Source organism: Pan paniscus, chromosome X (assembly GCF_029289425.2).
Source record: "Pan paniscus chromosome X, NHGRI_mPanPan1-v2.0_pri, whole genome shotgun sequence".
Lineage (NCBI taxonomy): Eukaryota > Metazoa > Chordata > Mammalia > Primates > Hominidae > Pan > Pan paniscus.
In genome coordinates this window covers 54,356,620-54,375,004 of record NC_073272.2, presented here as the reverse complement: position 1 = coordinate 54,375,004, position 18,385 = coordinate 54,356,620, and the positions used below count along the sequence as shown (strand labels likewise).

Here is an 18,385-nt window from a genome sequence, read left to right as displayed (position 1 = left end):
GTATACTTCCATTTCCTTTCTCCCCAGCTTTCTGCTATTGTTGTCTTACATTATATGTCTACCTATGTCAGAACCCCACAATACATTGTTACTATTTGACAGTCAATTTTCTTTTAAATTAAGAGATTAGCTACAAGAAAAAAGTCTTGACTGAGCATGGCGGCTCATGCCTGTAATCCTGGCACTTTGGGAGGCTGAGGCAGGAGGATTGCTTGAGCCCAGAGGTTTGAGAGAAGCCTGGGCAACATAGGGAGACCTTTTTTCTAAATAAGAAACTTCAAAAGTTTTTAAAAAATCAGCCGGGCCCCGTGGCTCATGCCTATAATCCCAGCACTTTGGGAGGTCGAGGTGGGTGGTTTGCCTGAGCTCAGGAGTTCATGACCAGGCTGGGCAACATGGTGAAACCCCGTCTCTACTAAAACACAAAAAAATTAGCCAGGCGTGGCGGCGTGCACCTGTAGTCACAGCTACTTAGGAGGCTGAGGCAGGAGAATCCCTTGAACCTGGAAGGCGGAGGTTGCAGTGAGCAGAGATCGTGCCACTGCACTCCAGCCTGGGCGACGGACGGAAACTCCGTCTCCAAAAAAAAAAATCTTGTACTTTCCCACAATTGTTCCATGTCCAGTACTGTGAAGTTCTGTGTGTAGATCCAAATTTCCTTCTATTTTCCTTCTGACCCAAGAACTTCCTTTAACATGTTTTGTAGGACAAATCTGTTGACAGTGACTTTTCTCCCCATTTTTGTTTGTTTACCTGTTTGTGTAAACATGTTTATGTCACATTCATTTAAAAAAATTGTGCTGATTAGAAAGTTCTGGGTTGCACAGATTCTGATGAGAAGTCTGATGGATGACTTTAAATTTGTTCCTCTGTATGTAGTGTGTCTTCCTTTCTTTTTCTGCCAGAGCATTGGTGTTGGGGTTTGAATCAATCTTTTCAGTAGCTGAACTGGACTTCAGTTGTGTTGTTGCTGTAGTTATTTTCTTTCTTTTTTTTTGCAGCAGCAGCTATAAATGTGAATTTATTTTTTTAAAAATTTTAAATTTTTATTTATTATACTTTAAGTTCTAGGGTACATGTGCACAACATGCAGGTTTGTTACATATGTATACATGCACCATGTTGGTGTGCTGCATGCATTAACTCGTCATTTACATTAGGTGTATCTCCTAATGCTATCCCTCCCACCCCATGACAGGCCCCGGTGTGTGATGTTCCCCTTCCTGTGTCCAAGTGTTCTCATTGTTCAATTCCTACCTATGAGTGAGAACATGCGGTGTTTGGTTTTTTGTCCTTGTGATAGTTTGCGGAGAATGATGGTTTCCAGCTTCATCCATGTCCCTACAAAGGACATGAACTCATCCTTTTTTATGGCTGCATAATATTCCATGGTGTATATGTGCCACATTTTCTTAATCCAATCTATCATTGATGGACATTTTGGTTGGTTCCAAGTCTTTGCTATTGTGAATAGTGCCACAATAAACATACATGTGCATGTGTCTTTATAGCAGCATGATTTATAATCCTTTGGGTATATACCCAGTAATGGGATGGCTGGGTCAAATGGTATTTCTAGTTGTAGATCCTTGAGGAATCGCCACACTGTCTTCCACAATGGTTGAACTAGTTTCCAGTCCCACCAACAGTGTAAAAGTGTTCCTATTTCTCCACATCCTCTCCAGCACCTGTTGTTTCCTGACTTTTTAATGATTGCCATTCTAACTGGTGTGAGATGGTATCTCATTGTGGTTTTGATTTGCATTTCTCTGATGGCTGCCTAAATGTCTTCTTTTGAGAAGACTTTTTGAGAAGTCTTTTGAGAAGACTTTGCCCACTTTTTGATGGGGTTGTTTGTTTTTTTCTTGTAAATTTGTTTGAGTTCTTTGTAGATTCTGGATATTAGCCCTTTGTCAGATGAGTAGATTGCAAAAATTTTCTCCCATTCTGTAGGTTGCCTGTTCACTCTGATGGTAGTTTCTTTTGCTGTGCAGAAGCTCTTGAGTTTAATTAGATCCCATTTGTCAATTTTGGCTTTTGTTGCCATTGCTCTTGGTGTTTTAGACATGAAGTCCTTGCCCATGCCTATGTCCTGAATGGTAATGCCTAGGTTTTCTTCTAGGGTTTTTATGGTTTTAGGTCTAACGTTTAAGGCTTTAATCCATCTTGAATTGATTTTTGTATAAGGTGTAAGGAAGGGATCCAGTTTCAGCTTTCTACATATGGCTAGCCAGTTTTCCCAGCACCATTTATTCAATAGGGAATCCTTTCCCCATTTCTTGTTTTTGTCAGGTTTGTCAAAGATCAGATGGTTGTAGATGTGTGGTATTATTTCTGAGGGCTCTGCTCTGTTCCATTGGTCTGTATCTCTGTTTTGGTACCAGTACCATGCTGTTTTGGTTACTATAGCCTTGTAGTATATATAGTTTGAAGTCAGGTAGCGTGATGCCTCCAGATTTGTTCTTTTGGCTTAGGGTTGTCTTGGCAATGCAGGCCCTTTTTTGGTTCCATATGAACTTTAAAGTAGTTTTTTCCAATTCTGTGAAGAAAGTCATTGGTAGCTTGATGGGGATGGCATTGAACCTATAAATTACCTTGGGCAGTATGGCCATTTTCACGATATTGACTCTTCCTATCCATGAGCATGGAATGTTCTTCCATTTGTTTGTGTCCTCTTTTATTTCATTGAGCAGTGGTTTGTAGTTCTCCTTGAAGAGGTCCTTCACATCCCTTGTAAGTTGGATTCCTAGATATTTTATTCTCTTTGAAGCAATTGTGGATGGGAGTTCACTCATGATTTGGCTCTCTGTCTGTCTGCTATTGGTGTATAAGAATGCTTGTGATTTTTGCACATTGATTTTTGTATCCTGAGACTTTGCTGATGTTGCTTATCAGCTTAAGGAGATTTTGGGCTGAGACGATGGGGTTTTCTAAATATACAATCATGTCATCTGCAAACAGGGACAATTTGACTCCCTCTTTTCCTAATTGAATACCCTGTATTTCTTTCTCCTGCCTGGTTGCCCTGGCCAGAACTTCCAACACTATGTTGAATAGGAGTGGTGAGAGAGGGCATCCCTGTCTTGTGCCAGTTTTCAAAGGGAATGCTTCCAGGTTTTGCCCATTCAGTATGATATTGGCTGTGGGTTTGTCATAAATAGCTCTTATTATTTTGAGATACGTCCCATCAATACCTAATTTATTGAGAGTTTTTAGCATGAAGGGCTGTTGAATTTTGTCAAAGGCCTTTTCTGCATCTATTGAGATAATCATGTGGTTTTTGTGTTTGGTTCTGTTTATATGCTGGATTACATTTATTGACTTTCGTATGTTAAACCAGCCTTGCATCCCAGGGATGAAGCCCACTTGATCATGGTGGATAGGCTTTTTGATGTGCTGCTGGATTTGGTTTACCAGTATTTTACTGAGGATTTTTGCATCAATGCTCATCAGGGATATTGGTCTAAAAGCTGTAGATATTTTCAATATAACACAATACCTCAGATTCAGGGTACAAGATATCAGTATGCAAAAATCAATTGTATTACTTCTTTGTTTTTATTTTATAAATTGGCATAATAATTGTACATATACATGGGACAAGTAGTGATATTTCCATACATATGATGTATGGTGATCAAAGCAGAGTAATTAGCATATGGATTGTCTCAAACATTCATCATTTCTTTGTGTTGGGAATATTCAATGTCCTCCTAACTATTTGAAACTATATAATATATTATTTGTTTACTTTTTCAAGTCAGAGTCTCACTCTGTCACCCAGGCTGGAGTGCAGTGGCACGATCTCAGCTCACTGCAACCTCCGCTTCCCAAGCTCAAGCGATTCTCCTGTCTCAGGATCCCGAGTAGCTGGGATTACAGGCAACCACCACCACGCCTGGCTAATTTTTGTATTTTTAGTAGAGACGGTGTTTTGCCATGTCGACCAGGCTGGTCTCAAACTCCTGACCTCAGATGATCCGCCCGCCTCAGTCTCCCTAAGTGCTGGGATTACAGGTGTGAGCCACCATGCCCGGCCTATATAATATATTATCGTTCATTATAGTTATCCCACAATGCTGTGGAACACTATAACTTACTTCTCCTATCAAACTGTAATTTTGTATCCTTTAACAAATCTCTCTCTATCTCCACCACCCCTTACCCTTTCCAGCCTCTAGTATCCTCTGTTCTACTTTTTATTTCTATGAGATTAGCATTTTTTAGCTTCCACATATGAATGACAACATGTGGTGTTTAAGTCTCTGTTCCTGGCTTATTTCACTTAACATAAAGTCCTCCACTTCCACCCAAGATTGCTCAGAATGACAGAATTTCATTCTTTTTTAGGGCTGAAAAGTATTGCATTGTGTACGTGTACCACATTTTCTTCATCCGTTCATCTAGACTGATTCCATAGCATGGCTGTTGTGCATAGTGCTATAAACAATGTGGGAGTGCAGATGTCTCTTTGATATGCTGATTTCCTATCCCTTGAATAAATGCCCAGTAGTGGGATTGCTGGATCATATGGTGGTTCTATTGTAGTTTTTGGAGGAACCTCCCTTCTGTTCTCCATAGTGTCTCTACTAGTTTAAATTCTCACCAATAGGGTATGACAGTTCCCTTTTCTCTGCATCCTTGCCAGTGTTTGTTATTTTTTGTCTTTTTGAGAATAGGCATTCTAGCTGAGTGAGATTGCCAGCATTTGTTTGTTTGTTTGTTTGTTTTGTCTTTTTGATAACAGGTATTGTAACTGTGTGAGACGATAACTCATTGTGGTTTTACTGTTATTTCTTTTCTTTTCTGGAGACAGGGTCTCACTATGTTGCCCAGGCTGGTCTCGAAGTCCTGAGCTCAAGCAGTCCTCCTCCCTTGGCTTCCTAAGTAGCTGGGACTACAGGCCTGCTCCATCCCAGCCAGCTCTCATTGTGGTTTTGATTTGCATTTCCCTGATGATTAGCGATGCTGAACATTTTTTCATACATTTCTTGGCCATTTGTAGGTCTTCCTTTGAGAAACATCTATTCAGATAATTTCCCTATTTGAGCTTGGATGGGTTTTTTGGCTGTTGAGATGTTTGACTTCCTTGTATATCATGGTTATTAACACCCTGTCTAATGAATAGTTTGCAAATCTTTTCAATCTTTTGTAAATAAACATACGGGATTTTACTTTTTTAATTATATTTTTTGGAGACAGGATTGTGCTCTGTCACCCAGGTTGGAGTGCGGTGGCGCGATCAAGGCTCACTGCAGCCTCAACCTCCCAGGCCCAAACCTTCCTCCCACCTCAGCCTCCTGAGTACCTGGGATTCCAGGTGCTCACAACCCTGCCCAGCTCATTTTTAATTTTTTTTGTAAAGACAGGGTCTCGCTATGTTGCCCAGACTGGTCTTGAACTCCTGGCCTCAACTGATCCTCCCACTTCAGCCTCTGAAGAGCTGGGATTACAGGAGTGAGCCATCGTGCCCAGCCTAAATATGGGATTTTAGGCATTAAGCAGGGACAGGTGTTTGGGTGAGCGTAGCTAAGAGCTGGGTTCTTCAGTCAGAGAGCATCCCACCAGGCATTGATTAAGCCCGGACTGTGTTCAGAGCGCTGGAGGAAATGCTGAAGATGCGACACTGGGCTCCTATGGTCCTGCGGGAGTGCACGTCCACCAGGGAATCAGAGATGGGCCACTGAGTGTGTCCGCCAGGAGGATCAGGCCTACCGGCCAGGCCCACCTGGGCCTCAGTCCCCGAATTCCACAGCCTTACAGCTGTTTTCATCCATGAGCAAATAGCCCTGCCCTAGGGCTGGTCTAGAGGAGATGGGGCAGGGAGATGTCTGGGCTCCTTCCGTTTGCACAAAGCCCTGCAAGAAGCATGGATACCCTCATGTGCTGTCTCCTGTAAAGCAGAATCAGGCATTTAGAGGTAGGGAGTGGGGTCGGGGGGACGGGTCTCTCATGGCACAGGGAGGATAACTGGGGAGGGACAGCAGCACCCCTCAGTGTCAGCTCTTGGTCTGTGCCACGGATCCTCAGCACAGCACGGCCAGCTACTTCAGTCTCCACTTTAGCTGCCTCTGCTTCACTCCCTTGCGAAAGATCTGCAGGTGCCCTTCTGTTCAGGGCCACAGAGGGCAGAGAGAAGCCAGGTGGCCGCCGTGCCTCCTGAGTGCACTTGCCCAGGAGGCTGAAGCAGACTTGCTCAGGGCGGATGAAGAGGGTGTGGACAAGCAGTCCCAAGGTTGGGGGAAGCTTCCAGCACTTTCGTAAGCAGCACAGGTTCATGCTCTTATTCCACCGGGGCAGAGACACCCCTTCCCCACACCAGGACAGCAGCACCTCAGCAGGAGGGCAGCTGGGGCCTTAGGGGCACAGGGTTCCACCTCATGATGGCATGAACCCTCCAAGCCTAGAATGGATCCCCATTTTGATGGGTAAAGGGCTCCCCTGTGTGCCTGGGCCAGCTCCTGCCCTCCTGGATGTGGCCTAGGCCCAGAAACAGCCTCTGAGGGCAGAAACCGGGGTCTCCCTTTCACCTGGAAAACAAAAGGTTACTCGGCTGCCTGGGCCCGGGTCCTGAGATCGAGGCTAACTCCGTGAGGACAGAAGGTGTCCAGAAATGCTCTCCCTAATCCTCAATCCCTCCCCCACCTCATTGCTCCCTTTGTCTGTCTCTGTCTCCCTGTGTCTCCATGTCTGCCTCATGAGCCTGGGTGATCTCTTGCTGTGACTGCATCTGACACGTGTCCTGTACCAAGTGACTTTTTAGGTGTCTCCAAGGCAAGATGTCATTCTGCTGAGCTTTTTCAGGCTCTGTGCCCAGATTCTGAGGCCTCTGACCAATTTGGAGGGTAGCGTCCCAGGTCGGCAGGTCTCTGAGCTGTGGAGGGCTTGTGTCTGGGGTGACAGTCCTCTGGGCTGATCAGGGTTCTCTCCCAGCATGTGAGGTGTCTGATCTGCTTTAGGTATTGTGTCTAGAATGCAAGGCATGGGAGCAGTTCTGATTTCAGGAAGTAGGGTTTGAGCTCTCCCGAGTGTCTGTGTCAATGATAGGACACAATAGCGCCCCTTGGGGCTCCATATCCTAGGTTGTGAGAACACTGAGGTTATTCCAAACTCACGAAAGGTGTCTGATCCTTTTGGGGTCCTGCGTCCTGAGTGTGTCCTCCCTACCCGGTTATGAGTCTGCACCGCAGGGGTTGAGGCTGCTGACATGTTGAGGAGTTGCTGTGTCTCAGGTTGTAAACTCTGTGCTGTGTGGGAATGGTGTGTCCCACACTCTGAGGTCTCCTAGGTGTTTGTTGCAGGGAACATTGTGCCCAAGGCCTCTGTGTTCCCTGTCCCGGTCCCCTCAACTGTTTCTGTGTCCGCATCTCAGGGTGTGCGCACTATGGTTTTGTGGGCTTCTGGGTCCGGGCTGTGAGGTCCGTGAGGTAATCCGTTTTCTACATCACAGGTTCTAAAGTTGCTCACACGCACGTGGGTCTGAATTTTAGAATCTGATGTCTCTGAGCAGGTTTAGTGTCTGTGTCCTCCTTCACTGAGTTCTTGGAGGGGTCTGAGTTCTGCGAACTGTTCAGTGTTGTGTGTCCAGGGTTGAGGTCTCTGAGCTGCTTGTTCCTGGGTTGTTGTCTGGGTTTTCTATGTCATTGGGGTCTCTTGGGCTTTGTGACCCAGGCTGTGAGGTCCCTGAGGTATCTGAGAGTGTGTGTGTCCAGGATAGGACGTTTCAGAGCTGGTAGGAGATGTATGTTTTGGAGGGAGGCCTGTTCTGTCTTTGGTTCCGTGTTCCAGGGATTGAAACGTCTGAGCTCTTTGGGAGATCATCTCAAGCATGAGAGACACTGTCACATAGCAAAGTTCAGACATGAGTTGTTTGTGACCTTCTCCTGATATTTGGGTCTCACCCTGTACAGTCAGTGAGAGGTTGTCTCGAGTTGACTTTCCCAGACTCGTCCACTCCAGCCTGCCACAGCCACGCTTACTTATCTAGACCCCTGAGTTTACACGGCCAGCTTCCTTCACAGCTGCCCCTGGGGTTGGAGTCATGCGACTGCTTTGAGAGTCACAGGTCCCCCTCAGCACCACTTGTGGAGATCTCACTGTGCGGAGGAGTTTCTTCTGTGTCTCTGATAAAAGACACAGAGCAGGGACCCTCTCTCTCAGCGATGAACAGGACCTGCCCATGTGTTCCTGGGTCATGTGGTCTGTCTCCTGCAAGATGTCACTGACACCCAGAAAATAACCTGGACACAACATCCCTCTTGCAGCTCTCCCAGAACACATGCATCAAACCCGGGATCCCCTGTGCCCTGGTGGGATGGCAGGAGTCTCTAGCTGTTTGGATCATCTTCCCAAACCTTAACTTCACCTTTACATGATGAGGATCTACAGAGCGGCATCTCAGCCCTTTCCTGCAAATGCACGGTGCTTCTGAATGCAGAATTCGGGGCTAGGGAAGGGAGGGGACACAGGTAGATGCCATCTGTGGTCAGGGGGAGGTGTGGGCCCGAGACCGTCTCAGCTGAAATGTAGGAGTAATGGGCACAGACCATTCAAGAGAAATGTGTGTTGGGCTGAAGAAAGTAGAAACTACCTCCAGAGTATCTCCTCCATCTCTAAGACATGCACGGTTTAATTCTGTTATTTTGTGAGGCTCTTTGCACCATGACACAAGCATGCATAGAGGGCTCCATCATACAGGGGAGAACGAGACCCTGAATGGTCTCACAGTCTAGTGGGGGAGGCATATGTGTTCCTTCAGGCAACAAATATGTATGAAAGTCTTCTACGTGCCAGGCACTGCTTGAGGTGTAGGGATACCTCAGGGAACCAAATCAACAGAAATCCCTGCCCTGGATCTGACATTCCCCGAAGAGGACGTGGTAGGTGGCAGACAGTAAACCCTCCACAAGGGAATCTAGGAAACGTTAGAAGTTATGAACCAAAACGTACCCGAGACAGGTCTCAATCAATTTAGAAGTTTATTTTGCCAAGGTTAAGGACGTGCCCCTGACACAACCTCAGGAGGTCCTGACGAAACATCCCCAAGGTCGTCAGGGTACAGCTTCGCTTTATACACTTTAGGGAGACATAAGACATCAATCAATGCATGTATGACATACATTGATTCCTTCTGAAAAGGCGGGACAACTACAAGTTGGCGGGTGGTGGAGGGGCGGTGGGGTCTTACAGGTCATAAGTGGATTCAAAGATTTTCTGATTGGCAATTGCTTGAGTTTATCTAAAGACCTCCAATCCATAGGAGGGAGTGTCTGGGTTAAGATAAGGGGTTGTGGAGATCAAGGTTCTTATTATGCCAATGCCTGTCCCGAGGCAGCCGGCTTCAGAGAGAATAGACTGTAAGTATTTCTTATCAGACCTTAAAAGTTGCTGGACTCTTAGCTAATTCTCTCCTAGACCAGGAAAAAGACCTGGAAAGGGAAAGGGATTCTCTACAGAATGTAGACTTCCTCACAAGAGATGGCTTTGTAGGCCTATTTCAAAATGTGTCAAAGAAATGTATTGTTGGATGAAACACTTTGACTTCTTTCAGGGCCTATTTGTTATGTGATGCTATACTAGTCAGGCTGGAACTTGGTGTCTTATTGCCACAGTCTTAAGATCTCTCCCTTAACATAAATGCTGGTCAGTTGTGCCTGAATTCCATAGGGAGAAGGGTGTAATGACGCATGTCTGACCCACCCTTCCCATCATGGCCTGAACTACTTTTTCAGGCTAACTTTGGAAAAGCTTTGGCCGAGAGGAAGGGTCCATTCAGATGGTTGGGGAGTGGGGCTTAGAATTTTATTTTTAGTTTACAAAGATGATGGGGGCTGTGTTAAAAAGAAAAAATATACAGATCACGGTACAGGGATTGGGAATTGGGGGAGGCACTGGGTTAGCTGCAGGTAAATTATAACAGAGTGACTAGGGTAGGCTGGGTTGAGAAGGTGACAATTTGACAAAGATGTGAAGGGGGAGGAGTCAGTCAAGCAGATATCTGTGGTGAAGGCCTTCCAGACAGAGGGAGCAGTTGGAAAAAAGTCAGAGGCTGAGTCGTTCCAACATGGCGCAGATGCCACAAGGACACTAGCACACCAGCAGGAAGCTGAACAGAAGGCTGGAGGTGCCACGGTGACAAGGACGGGATCCTGTCAGGCCAGGTAAGCTTCTGCTCTGCCAGTGACACGGAAAGGGACAATGAAGGGCCACGGATACAGAAAGCATGTCTGTGCAGCCTGCAGAGTTCAGGTGAAGGAGGGACCCAGGCAGGAGCAGTCAGAACCAGGAGGGCTTAGGCAAGAGACAGGACAGGCAAAGGCACTGATGCAGCCCACCCAGACTTGACAGACGCGTTCATCCAGGTGTTCATGTCCTTGTCACTGTGGACATCTGTGTTGCAGCCACAGAACCACATACTCGATTAGGACGCCTGAACCCAATCAATAGTCGTTTTTCCCTACAGACCCTGGGGGAGGCGCACATGCACTTGCCCTAGGGTACTCTGACATTTTGGTAAACCCATCACTGCAGTCCCACTGGGAGGCCACATGGAGTAACATACTGGCCAAGACATATTTAAAAATTCTGGCAGGGTGCGGTGGCTCACGCCTGTAATCCCAGGACTTTGGGAGGGCAAGGCAGGCAGATCACTTGAGGTCAGGAGTTCAAGAACAGCCTGGCCAATATGGTGAAGCCCCATTTCTACTAAAAATCCAAAAAAAAAAAAAAAAAATCCCGGGTGCAGTGACGCACACCTGTAATGTAATCCCAGCTACTTGGGTGGCTGAGGCACAAGAATCACTTGATCCCAGGAGGTGGAGGATGCAGTGAGCTGAGATTGTGCCACTGTACTCCAGCCTGGGTGACAGAGCTAGTCTCTATCTAAAATAAACAAATAATTTTGTAGCCTCTTTTACTAGGAGTTCTGGAATTAGGGAAAAGAGGAAAGGTACAACCCTCCTCCCGAACTCCAGGGGAGGAGAATCTCATTGCACAGATGTCCTCTGTTCACTCGATTCTCCTGGAGCATTTCTAAGGCACACAGAGCTGCTACCATCATAGCCATTACTGACCAAGTACTCTGGGTGAAATTCCTTTATTAACTGAATAAACTTGTTCTGAAGTGCTGACCGGACACTCTGGGGACAGGGGGAGGTTTCGGCTGTATCCTTGCTGGCAGATGACCCCCACACTTGGGGGGTAAGGAGAGCCATGGCAGAATTCAACCCACGGTACCCTAGGAGTACACAGGAGACCACCCTACCCTCACCTGAGGGATGTGTGTGTGCAAGGGTTGGGTCAGGGCAGACTCTTCAGAAGAGGGGAGGTTTGTGCGGCAGGCACTTTGATTCTGCACAGCTTACAGTCCAGAGAGCCGAAGAACAAGAGGAACTAGATTCCCATTCTCAGTCTGTTGATTTCCACACCACATTTGGAGTCTGATCAACTCCACAGCTGTGTTGCAGCCGCTAACGCTGCCTCTGCTCTGTTTGCCTCTAGATTCTTCTTATCTGTTAAATAAAGTGAGGCTGATGGAGATGTAATTTAGGGCGGGGGTGGATTGCAAGTGTCTCTGTGATAGGGCAAAGCGCCTCCCGGTGGAGGCGCAGAAGCTAAACTCAACTGGTAGCTGTGAGGCAAGGGACGCCAGGGCAGCTCCTGTGGACTGTGTTAGAACTTTTCAGGGTGGCTTTGCCCTGCCAGGGGCCTGGATCTCACAGGGGGACGTCGTGTTAGGACCAAGCTGACTGTCCCATCACAGAATAATATCTGCAGCTCAGCATGGGGAGCATAAGCAAAGTACGTTGTCGTGAGTTTAAAGAGGCCTGGCTTTGGAGTCTGACAGAACCCGCGTGTGAGTCCCAGATCCAGCCTTTTCTGCCTCAGTGCCCTGACCTCTTTCAGCTTGGTTCCTTATCTGTAGATAGGAGTTTGATACTTACCTCTCTGGGTCTTTGGGAAATCAACACTGTACATGAGTAGCACACAGTAGGTCCTCAACAACCAGGCTCCAGGGAGAGCCATTCACACTGGGCCATGTTAGAGGCACATCAGTGTGCAGGCCAGCGTGCCAGGACAGTGGGAGTCCAGTCTACCCTCCAGCCAGGGTTTGGGCTTGGGCTGATGGTGGCAGGACCAGGGCCATTTCCATCTTTTCTCTTTTATTGTCCATATGTCCAAAGCAGACACTTCCATTCATATTCAGGTGTGCAATGCTAGGAGCTGAAATAACAGGCTGTAGTGAATGAAGCGAAGCCTCACAGTTCACTCTATGGCAGGAAGAACCAGCTGTGAGGCAGGTCCTCAGCCCACATCACTTCATGGTACTGAACCTGGGGCCACAATTCCAAACTCCATGTTCACACATGATGAGTCTATAGGAATGAAGGAGAGATCTATGTTGTGTATCTTTATTATTATGTTTTATTGTATATATTTAAGGTATAAAACATGTTGTTATACACACACACAGTGAAATAATTGCTACAGTCAGGCAAATGAACCTGTCACCTTCCTCAAGTTACCTTCCTGCATCCTATTTTTGCAAGTAAACTTTTCCTAAAAACCCTACTCTCACGTGACATTCCAGTTGGTTGGCCCATTGGGGGAATTTTCATGAATCTCCATCATGTGCTATTCAGTAAAAATATCAAACCCACTAAGCATGCCTTTTCATCCAGTTGCTCCCTAGGTAAAGTATAATTTGCTCTCCTTCACTTGAGAGCTGAAGGTAAGGAGCAATCAGGCAGCGGTTGATGGAGCAAGTGCAGGCCAGACAGAGGGAAGGGCGGTTGTGAGGCGGCAGACACGAGAGAGAGACAGCGAGAGAGCGAGCGTGCACGCTAGAGAGAGAGAGGCCTGGTAGTAGCTGGGGCCTGATACCCCTAATCCAGGAGGCTGGACTTTATCCTAAGGGCAGCTGGCAGCCCTAGTAGAATTTGAAAAGGTTTGACATGACCAGATTAGCAGTCAAGAAAGGTGCCCCACTCACTGGGACACAGAATGCGTGGGAAGGGGTCAAGACTGGCAGCAAGATGAGCTATGAATTGTTGGTGGTCATCGAGGAGGGAGATGAGGGTGACTGGACTAGGGAACTTCCTGTGGTGATGGAGAGGAGTCAGTGTCAAGGTCTCACTTAGAAAAACTTGGGAGGTCTAACTGGCCAGGCTCGGTCAACTGTGGGGGTGGTAAGAGGCAGCAATCAAGGATGGCTTTCAAGATCTTTGGCCCAAGCTGCTCGGTAGAGGGTGGTGCCTGTCACTGAGTCAGGCAGCACAGGAGGAGGGGCAGGCGTGCTGAGAGTGGGGATGGGTGCGTTCACTTTGGGACATGCTGAGCAGTACTTGCTATGGGACTCAACGACTTATGACTTGAAGACTTCGCAGAGCTGACCTAACCTCCCTGTGCTTACCGTGCCTCATCTGTAATAGGAGAATAAGAATAATTAGAACAAATAACTAATTAGTTTCATTTGTTGAGTCTAGGAGAATGTTCTCCTTTTATACTGCAGAGTGGTATTTTCTTGTCAGGTCTTCCCAGGTAAAATGGGAATGTCTCGACTTGCCCATACAGTGGCTTGATTTTACCTGTCTGCTTTGGGTATCACCACCATTCGGCATGTATTGCCAATACTAAACAAATAAGTAAATACATAAATTCAAAGTAACAGGTGTTTATTATCACGTGTGTGCTGTAATAGCCCATCAGCCTGTCCCTCAGACAAATAAACTCTCTTTAAATCTTCTAAACTTCCTCTTGAAGCCCACCTCTCCCTCCAGGGGCTGGGTAGGGCGTTTGGGACCCAGGATCTCTAACACTCTCTTCTCTGGGAAGCCATCTCCCACTGCCCAGGATGCTGGATGGGAGGTGAGTGCAACGGGCCTGTGGGGTTGTCAGTTGGCGGAAGAAATCTGTAGATCCAGGGAGAGAATCGAGCCACATGTGTGGATTTGGAAATGACAGTGTATGGCTGCACAGCACGAAGGGGATGAAGTCACAGACACCTGGATTTAAATCAAGACTCCACCATTTATTTCTTGTATGACTTTGGGGAGGTTACTTAATCTCTTTGTGGCTCAGTTACTTCATTTGTAAAATGAAATGATAATATTCTGGGAGAATGGTTCATGTTTCCTTCCTTCATAAACTGCTGTTCACGAGGCGGCTTCTTCCAGGGTTAAAAAGGAATCTACTATCCATGTATCTGCTAGGACAGACATTGTTGCGTGTCACTTGACTCCTGAAATACGCCACGGTAAAGAAATCTCTGTACACTTTCGTGTTCTGGGAAGTCACTGACCACACAGGACCAATTATTCTCCATGAGACTTAGATAAGGGATGCTGTCTGCCCACTCTGTGCCGTGACTCCCAGATGGCAGACACCACCAGTCCTTGTTCTTTTGTCTCATGAATGTGTTGTAACCAAGCGAGTTATAGAGAAACGCCACACTTTTGAGACAAATTAAGGGGACCTTTATTAGCTGGCGACCTACAGGCAGCTAACGCTCAAAATTCTCTCGGCCCCAAGGAAGGGGCTAGTTTTGTTTTTATACCGTGGTCTAAACAGGGGAGGGGGGAGTTTAGCTGAAGCAATTTTACAGAAGCAGAATAGGCAAAAAGTTAAAAAAAAAAAATTGGTTATAGAAGCAGTTACAAAAAAATAAACAGTTCCAGGTGCAGGGGCTTAAACTATGATTAAGAGATAAATGCAGGGGCTTTTAGGTACCTTCCACCGAGCACATTCCCGAGCTGTTGGTACAGCCTGCCTCAATATCTTACCAGCAGGTGTATTCTTGGATGTGCTTGGAGTCAGCTTGCACTAGTTATTCCCTTAAGGGGGATAAAGGGGGCTGCAAGTGAAGAAACTAAAATGGAGTCTGTCCGGCTCTCTCTGCTAGGAAAGAGTCACTCAGGTTAAAACAAGGTAGGGTATCACAAATGATTCACTTAGACGGGAAGTCTGTCCTCCTAAAAGTAGCTAGGCACAGAGAGAAACATTCCCTGTTCAGCTGGCTGAGACTTCCGCTGATTAAAAAAAAAAAAAAAACCCTGCCCCATAAATCTCCCCACTGAAACCGGTGTACTCCTTCCTATGAAAGTAAAAGACACCCCCGCCCCCCCCCGGTTACCCCAACAGTGTGATTTCCACTTCTGGGGCGCTCTCCCTAAGGCAGTAGCCTGAATAATTTCAATGTATTGGATTGTTTGGTTTCTGTCTTTACCAAGGTGCATTTATCATTCATGCAAAAACAGTAAAAAAAAAAAAAAAAAAGAAACAGCACGTGTCGGTTCTCAGCGGCGCGTCCTAGCTCAAAACTCCCAGCCAATCACAGGAGAAGTCGGCCGCCTCCCAACCCTCCAGCCCAGTTCCCACGTCCCTCGCCCGGGAAGTCACGTCCGCTACAGGGAGTGTCTTCCCATGGCCTCCGGAAGCATTCGGCAGTCCACAAGCCACGCTTCAGAGAAGCCGCTCCGGGAACGCCGCGGCACACCTCCGGAAGGGATGACCTCCACGCCTTTTCCCCTCGCAGTCCACCCGAGCGGCGTGGGTCGCGAGAAGCCACCCAACCGCTCCGTCTTCCGGCTCCGGCGGTCCGCGGCAGCCAATCAAAGGTTCAGTTTCTCAGCGGCGTCGCATCCCTGTGACGTGAGCACATCCTCGCCGACGCCCCCTTCCGCGCTGCGGCGCCTCTAGCCCGCCGGAGGGCGGCTCCTCTCGATGGTCTTAACCCTTCAATTACGAGCGGGCGGCGCTGCGTTTCCAGGGCAGAGGAAACGAGGCGCCGCGTTGGCGCTTGGACGGTGGGAACCGGCTCCGGAGCGAGAACGCGCGTGAGAGAGCCCGAGAGAGACGGAGAGCGAGCGAGCGCGCGGGAGAGACTGAGAGCGGGGGGGTGGGAGAGAGACTTCCAGAGAGACAGAGCGAGAGGCCGAGACCGAGGCTGTCCCTAGCACAGGCCAGGGTGTCTTGGGACTCGAATCCCTGGGTTGGGCTGGCCGGGAGTGGGGCTTTCGAAGGAAGCGGGTGATTTTCCACGTCGTCCATATCTCCCCGGTGTGGGAATGGCGGTCGTGCACTCTGGGGGTGGCGTTGTTCTCGTTCCCTACTTGGGGGTGGCCTTTTTCAGCGGAGAAAGAGGATGCCGCGGGCATTGGTAGCCGGCGGGACTACACTTGGGCTAGGATCAGTGTTCAGCGGGTTCAGAAATCACCGTGTCCTTGGCATCACCTCCCTCCCCACCTCCTCTCCCATCGCACAGCAGGAGACAGTGACTGGAGGGTTTTCAAGGAGGACTGCATTGCCCCTATTGAAACAAACCGTCCGACAAACCCTTTCTCCGACGTGTGACAGAGGGACGGTCGTAATGTGAAATACGACTAGACATGCGTTTAATGGGCGGTGTGATTGCTGCATTCGTGCGCAATGAATGGTCCAGGCCATTTGTGTCCAGTAGCCGCACAAACTGCAGGGTCTCATGTTTAGAGAAGGAGGGCCTCTCCGCCGTCCACCTTGCTGGAGTACAGGCGACCCTGGGCGGTAGCCCTCTCCGCCATCAGAAATGTGGTGCTCTGAGTAGCCACAGATTCCCATCTGCATTTCCAATACCATTTCCCTCTACTCACTGACCCGTTGGGTGCGTTGGATTTGTGCGTGGGTGTGAGGGTAGTTTGGTGTGTTTGCTTGCAAATGGAAAAGCGAATGGCCTTGGTTGGCTGAGCTTATCAGGGCACTAGCAGTGGAGAGAGAAAGGACTACTGTATTCTTAGGAGCAGAATCTCAACAACTTCCTATAAAACGGGCAGTGTGTCTTACCTGGAATGCTTTGGCATTTAATAAAATGTCCTGTGAATACTTTTCATAGGGAAGCACTGTTTTTACTGTTTCTGGTTGGACAGTGGTTACATTTCAAATCGTAGTTCAGAATTCGTGAAATACCCAAATTAAATCTCTACGTGGCAGTAATCCATTTTCTTTCCTTGGTGTGTGGTTGGAAGATTAATTTGAGATAAGTGTTCAGTTCTGGGCTGGGCAATCGTGCCGGGCACGGGAAATTCAGGTTCTTTAAGGGAAAGGCCTGATGTGCTAAAACGAAATCTATACCGTGTGTAGCCGCTTATGAGAATATGAAACTAAGGAGAGCCACAGGTAAGTATATGTCTATGAATGCGAATTAAAACGGGTGACAATATAAAGAGAGATTGGTGTCACAAATGGTGGAGTGACTTTTGTATTTCAGCAGACCTCAGTGAGAAATGGTCACCACCACTCCCTAGATGTGTGACCTTGAGTGAGTTGCTTAACCTCTCTGATCCTGTTACCTCATCTGCAACTGGGGATGAGAATATATATCATAGCATGCCCTGGGAGAAGCTGTTCCTGACCACCTGGGCTATGGTGATTTTGACTTCCTCTGTGTCAGAAGTACCCCCGTCTCATGCCTGCCATAGTTGTCTTTTTGTTTTGTTTTGTGATTTCAGATGGACTCACCCTGTCACCCAGGTTGGACTGCACTGGCCTCAACCTCCTGAGTTCAAGTGATCGTCCCACCTCAGCCTCCCCAGTAGCTGGGACCATAGCTGTGCAGCATCATGCCTGGCTAATTTTTTAAGTTTTTTGTTGAGATGGTGGTCTTGCCCTGTTGCTCAGGCTGGCCTCAAACTCCTGGGCTGAAGCAGTCCTCCCACCTCAGCCTCCCAAAGTGCTTGGATTAGAGGCGTGAGCCACCATTCCTGGCTCCTTGGACAATATTTTATTCCTCAGATTAAGACACGTCCTTGGGATGGGGCTGCATTGGATAATTCACCGAAGGCACCGCTGAATGGAGTGGGCCCTCAGTAAATACCTGGAGGAATGTGACCTGGCCAGTGAGGTTATTTTCTTTTGTAGGTGAAAGGTGTAGCAGTCACTCGGCCTACACCCACAGCATCGACCTTGTGAACCCAGCGACCTGACTGCCTTGGGTGAGTCTAGGCAAGCTCCATTCTCGCCAGAGCGGACTTGCTCCTTGTCTTCCTCTTGCTGCTCTGGCCACTCTTCTTGGTCCCTCCCCTGTTCCCCTCCCTGGACTCCCGGTTGTACTCCCGCTGCTTTTCTGTGTACTCACCTGCTGGGAGACCCCTGATGCCAGCACCACGCTTCACTGCTGTCTTCATTTTCTTCTTTCTTTCTTGAAAGTGGGCATTGCTGGCTTTACTGACTACCTGTTCTTTTGTTACAAAGCTGCTAAAAATTGTATCTCTTCCGCTCCAGACCCAGTAGGATAGAGATGATCTGTGTAGGCATCAAAAATGTAGAACATCTGCAAGTCATGTGTAGGACAGACTCTTTCCTCAATCTGTGTGGCGTTGCGTGGCTAGGAGTTAGATTCCTTTGCCATGACATG

The 18,385-nt window shown here is 47.8% G+C and overlaps 1 protein-coding gene across 26 annotated transcripts in view; it reads left to right on the top strand.

Moving 5' to 3' along the window:
* FAM156A (family with sequence similarity 156 member A) overlaps positions 1 to 18,385 on the top strand; it is a 70,112-nt gene that overhangs the window by 21,158 nt on the left and 30,569 nt on the right. For 4 of the 26 annotated variants that reach the window (XM_057301131.1, XM_057301127.1, XM_063601724.1 and 1 more), the window contains exon 2: positions 17,890 to 17,963. The gene's annotated coding sequence lies outside the window, so the exon portion shown is untranslated. Of the gene's footprint in view, positions 1 to 8,264; positions 10,161 to 11,645; positions 17,964 to 18,385 lie in introns of those variants that run through there. The other 22 variants (XR_008955217.2, XM_057301120.2, XM_055106547.3 and 19 more) reach the window with 17 other exon arrangements.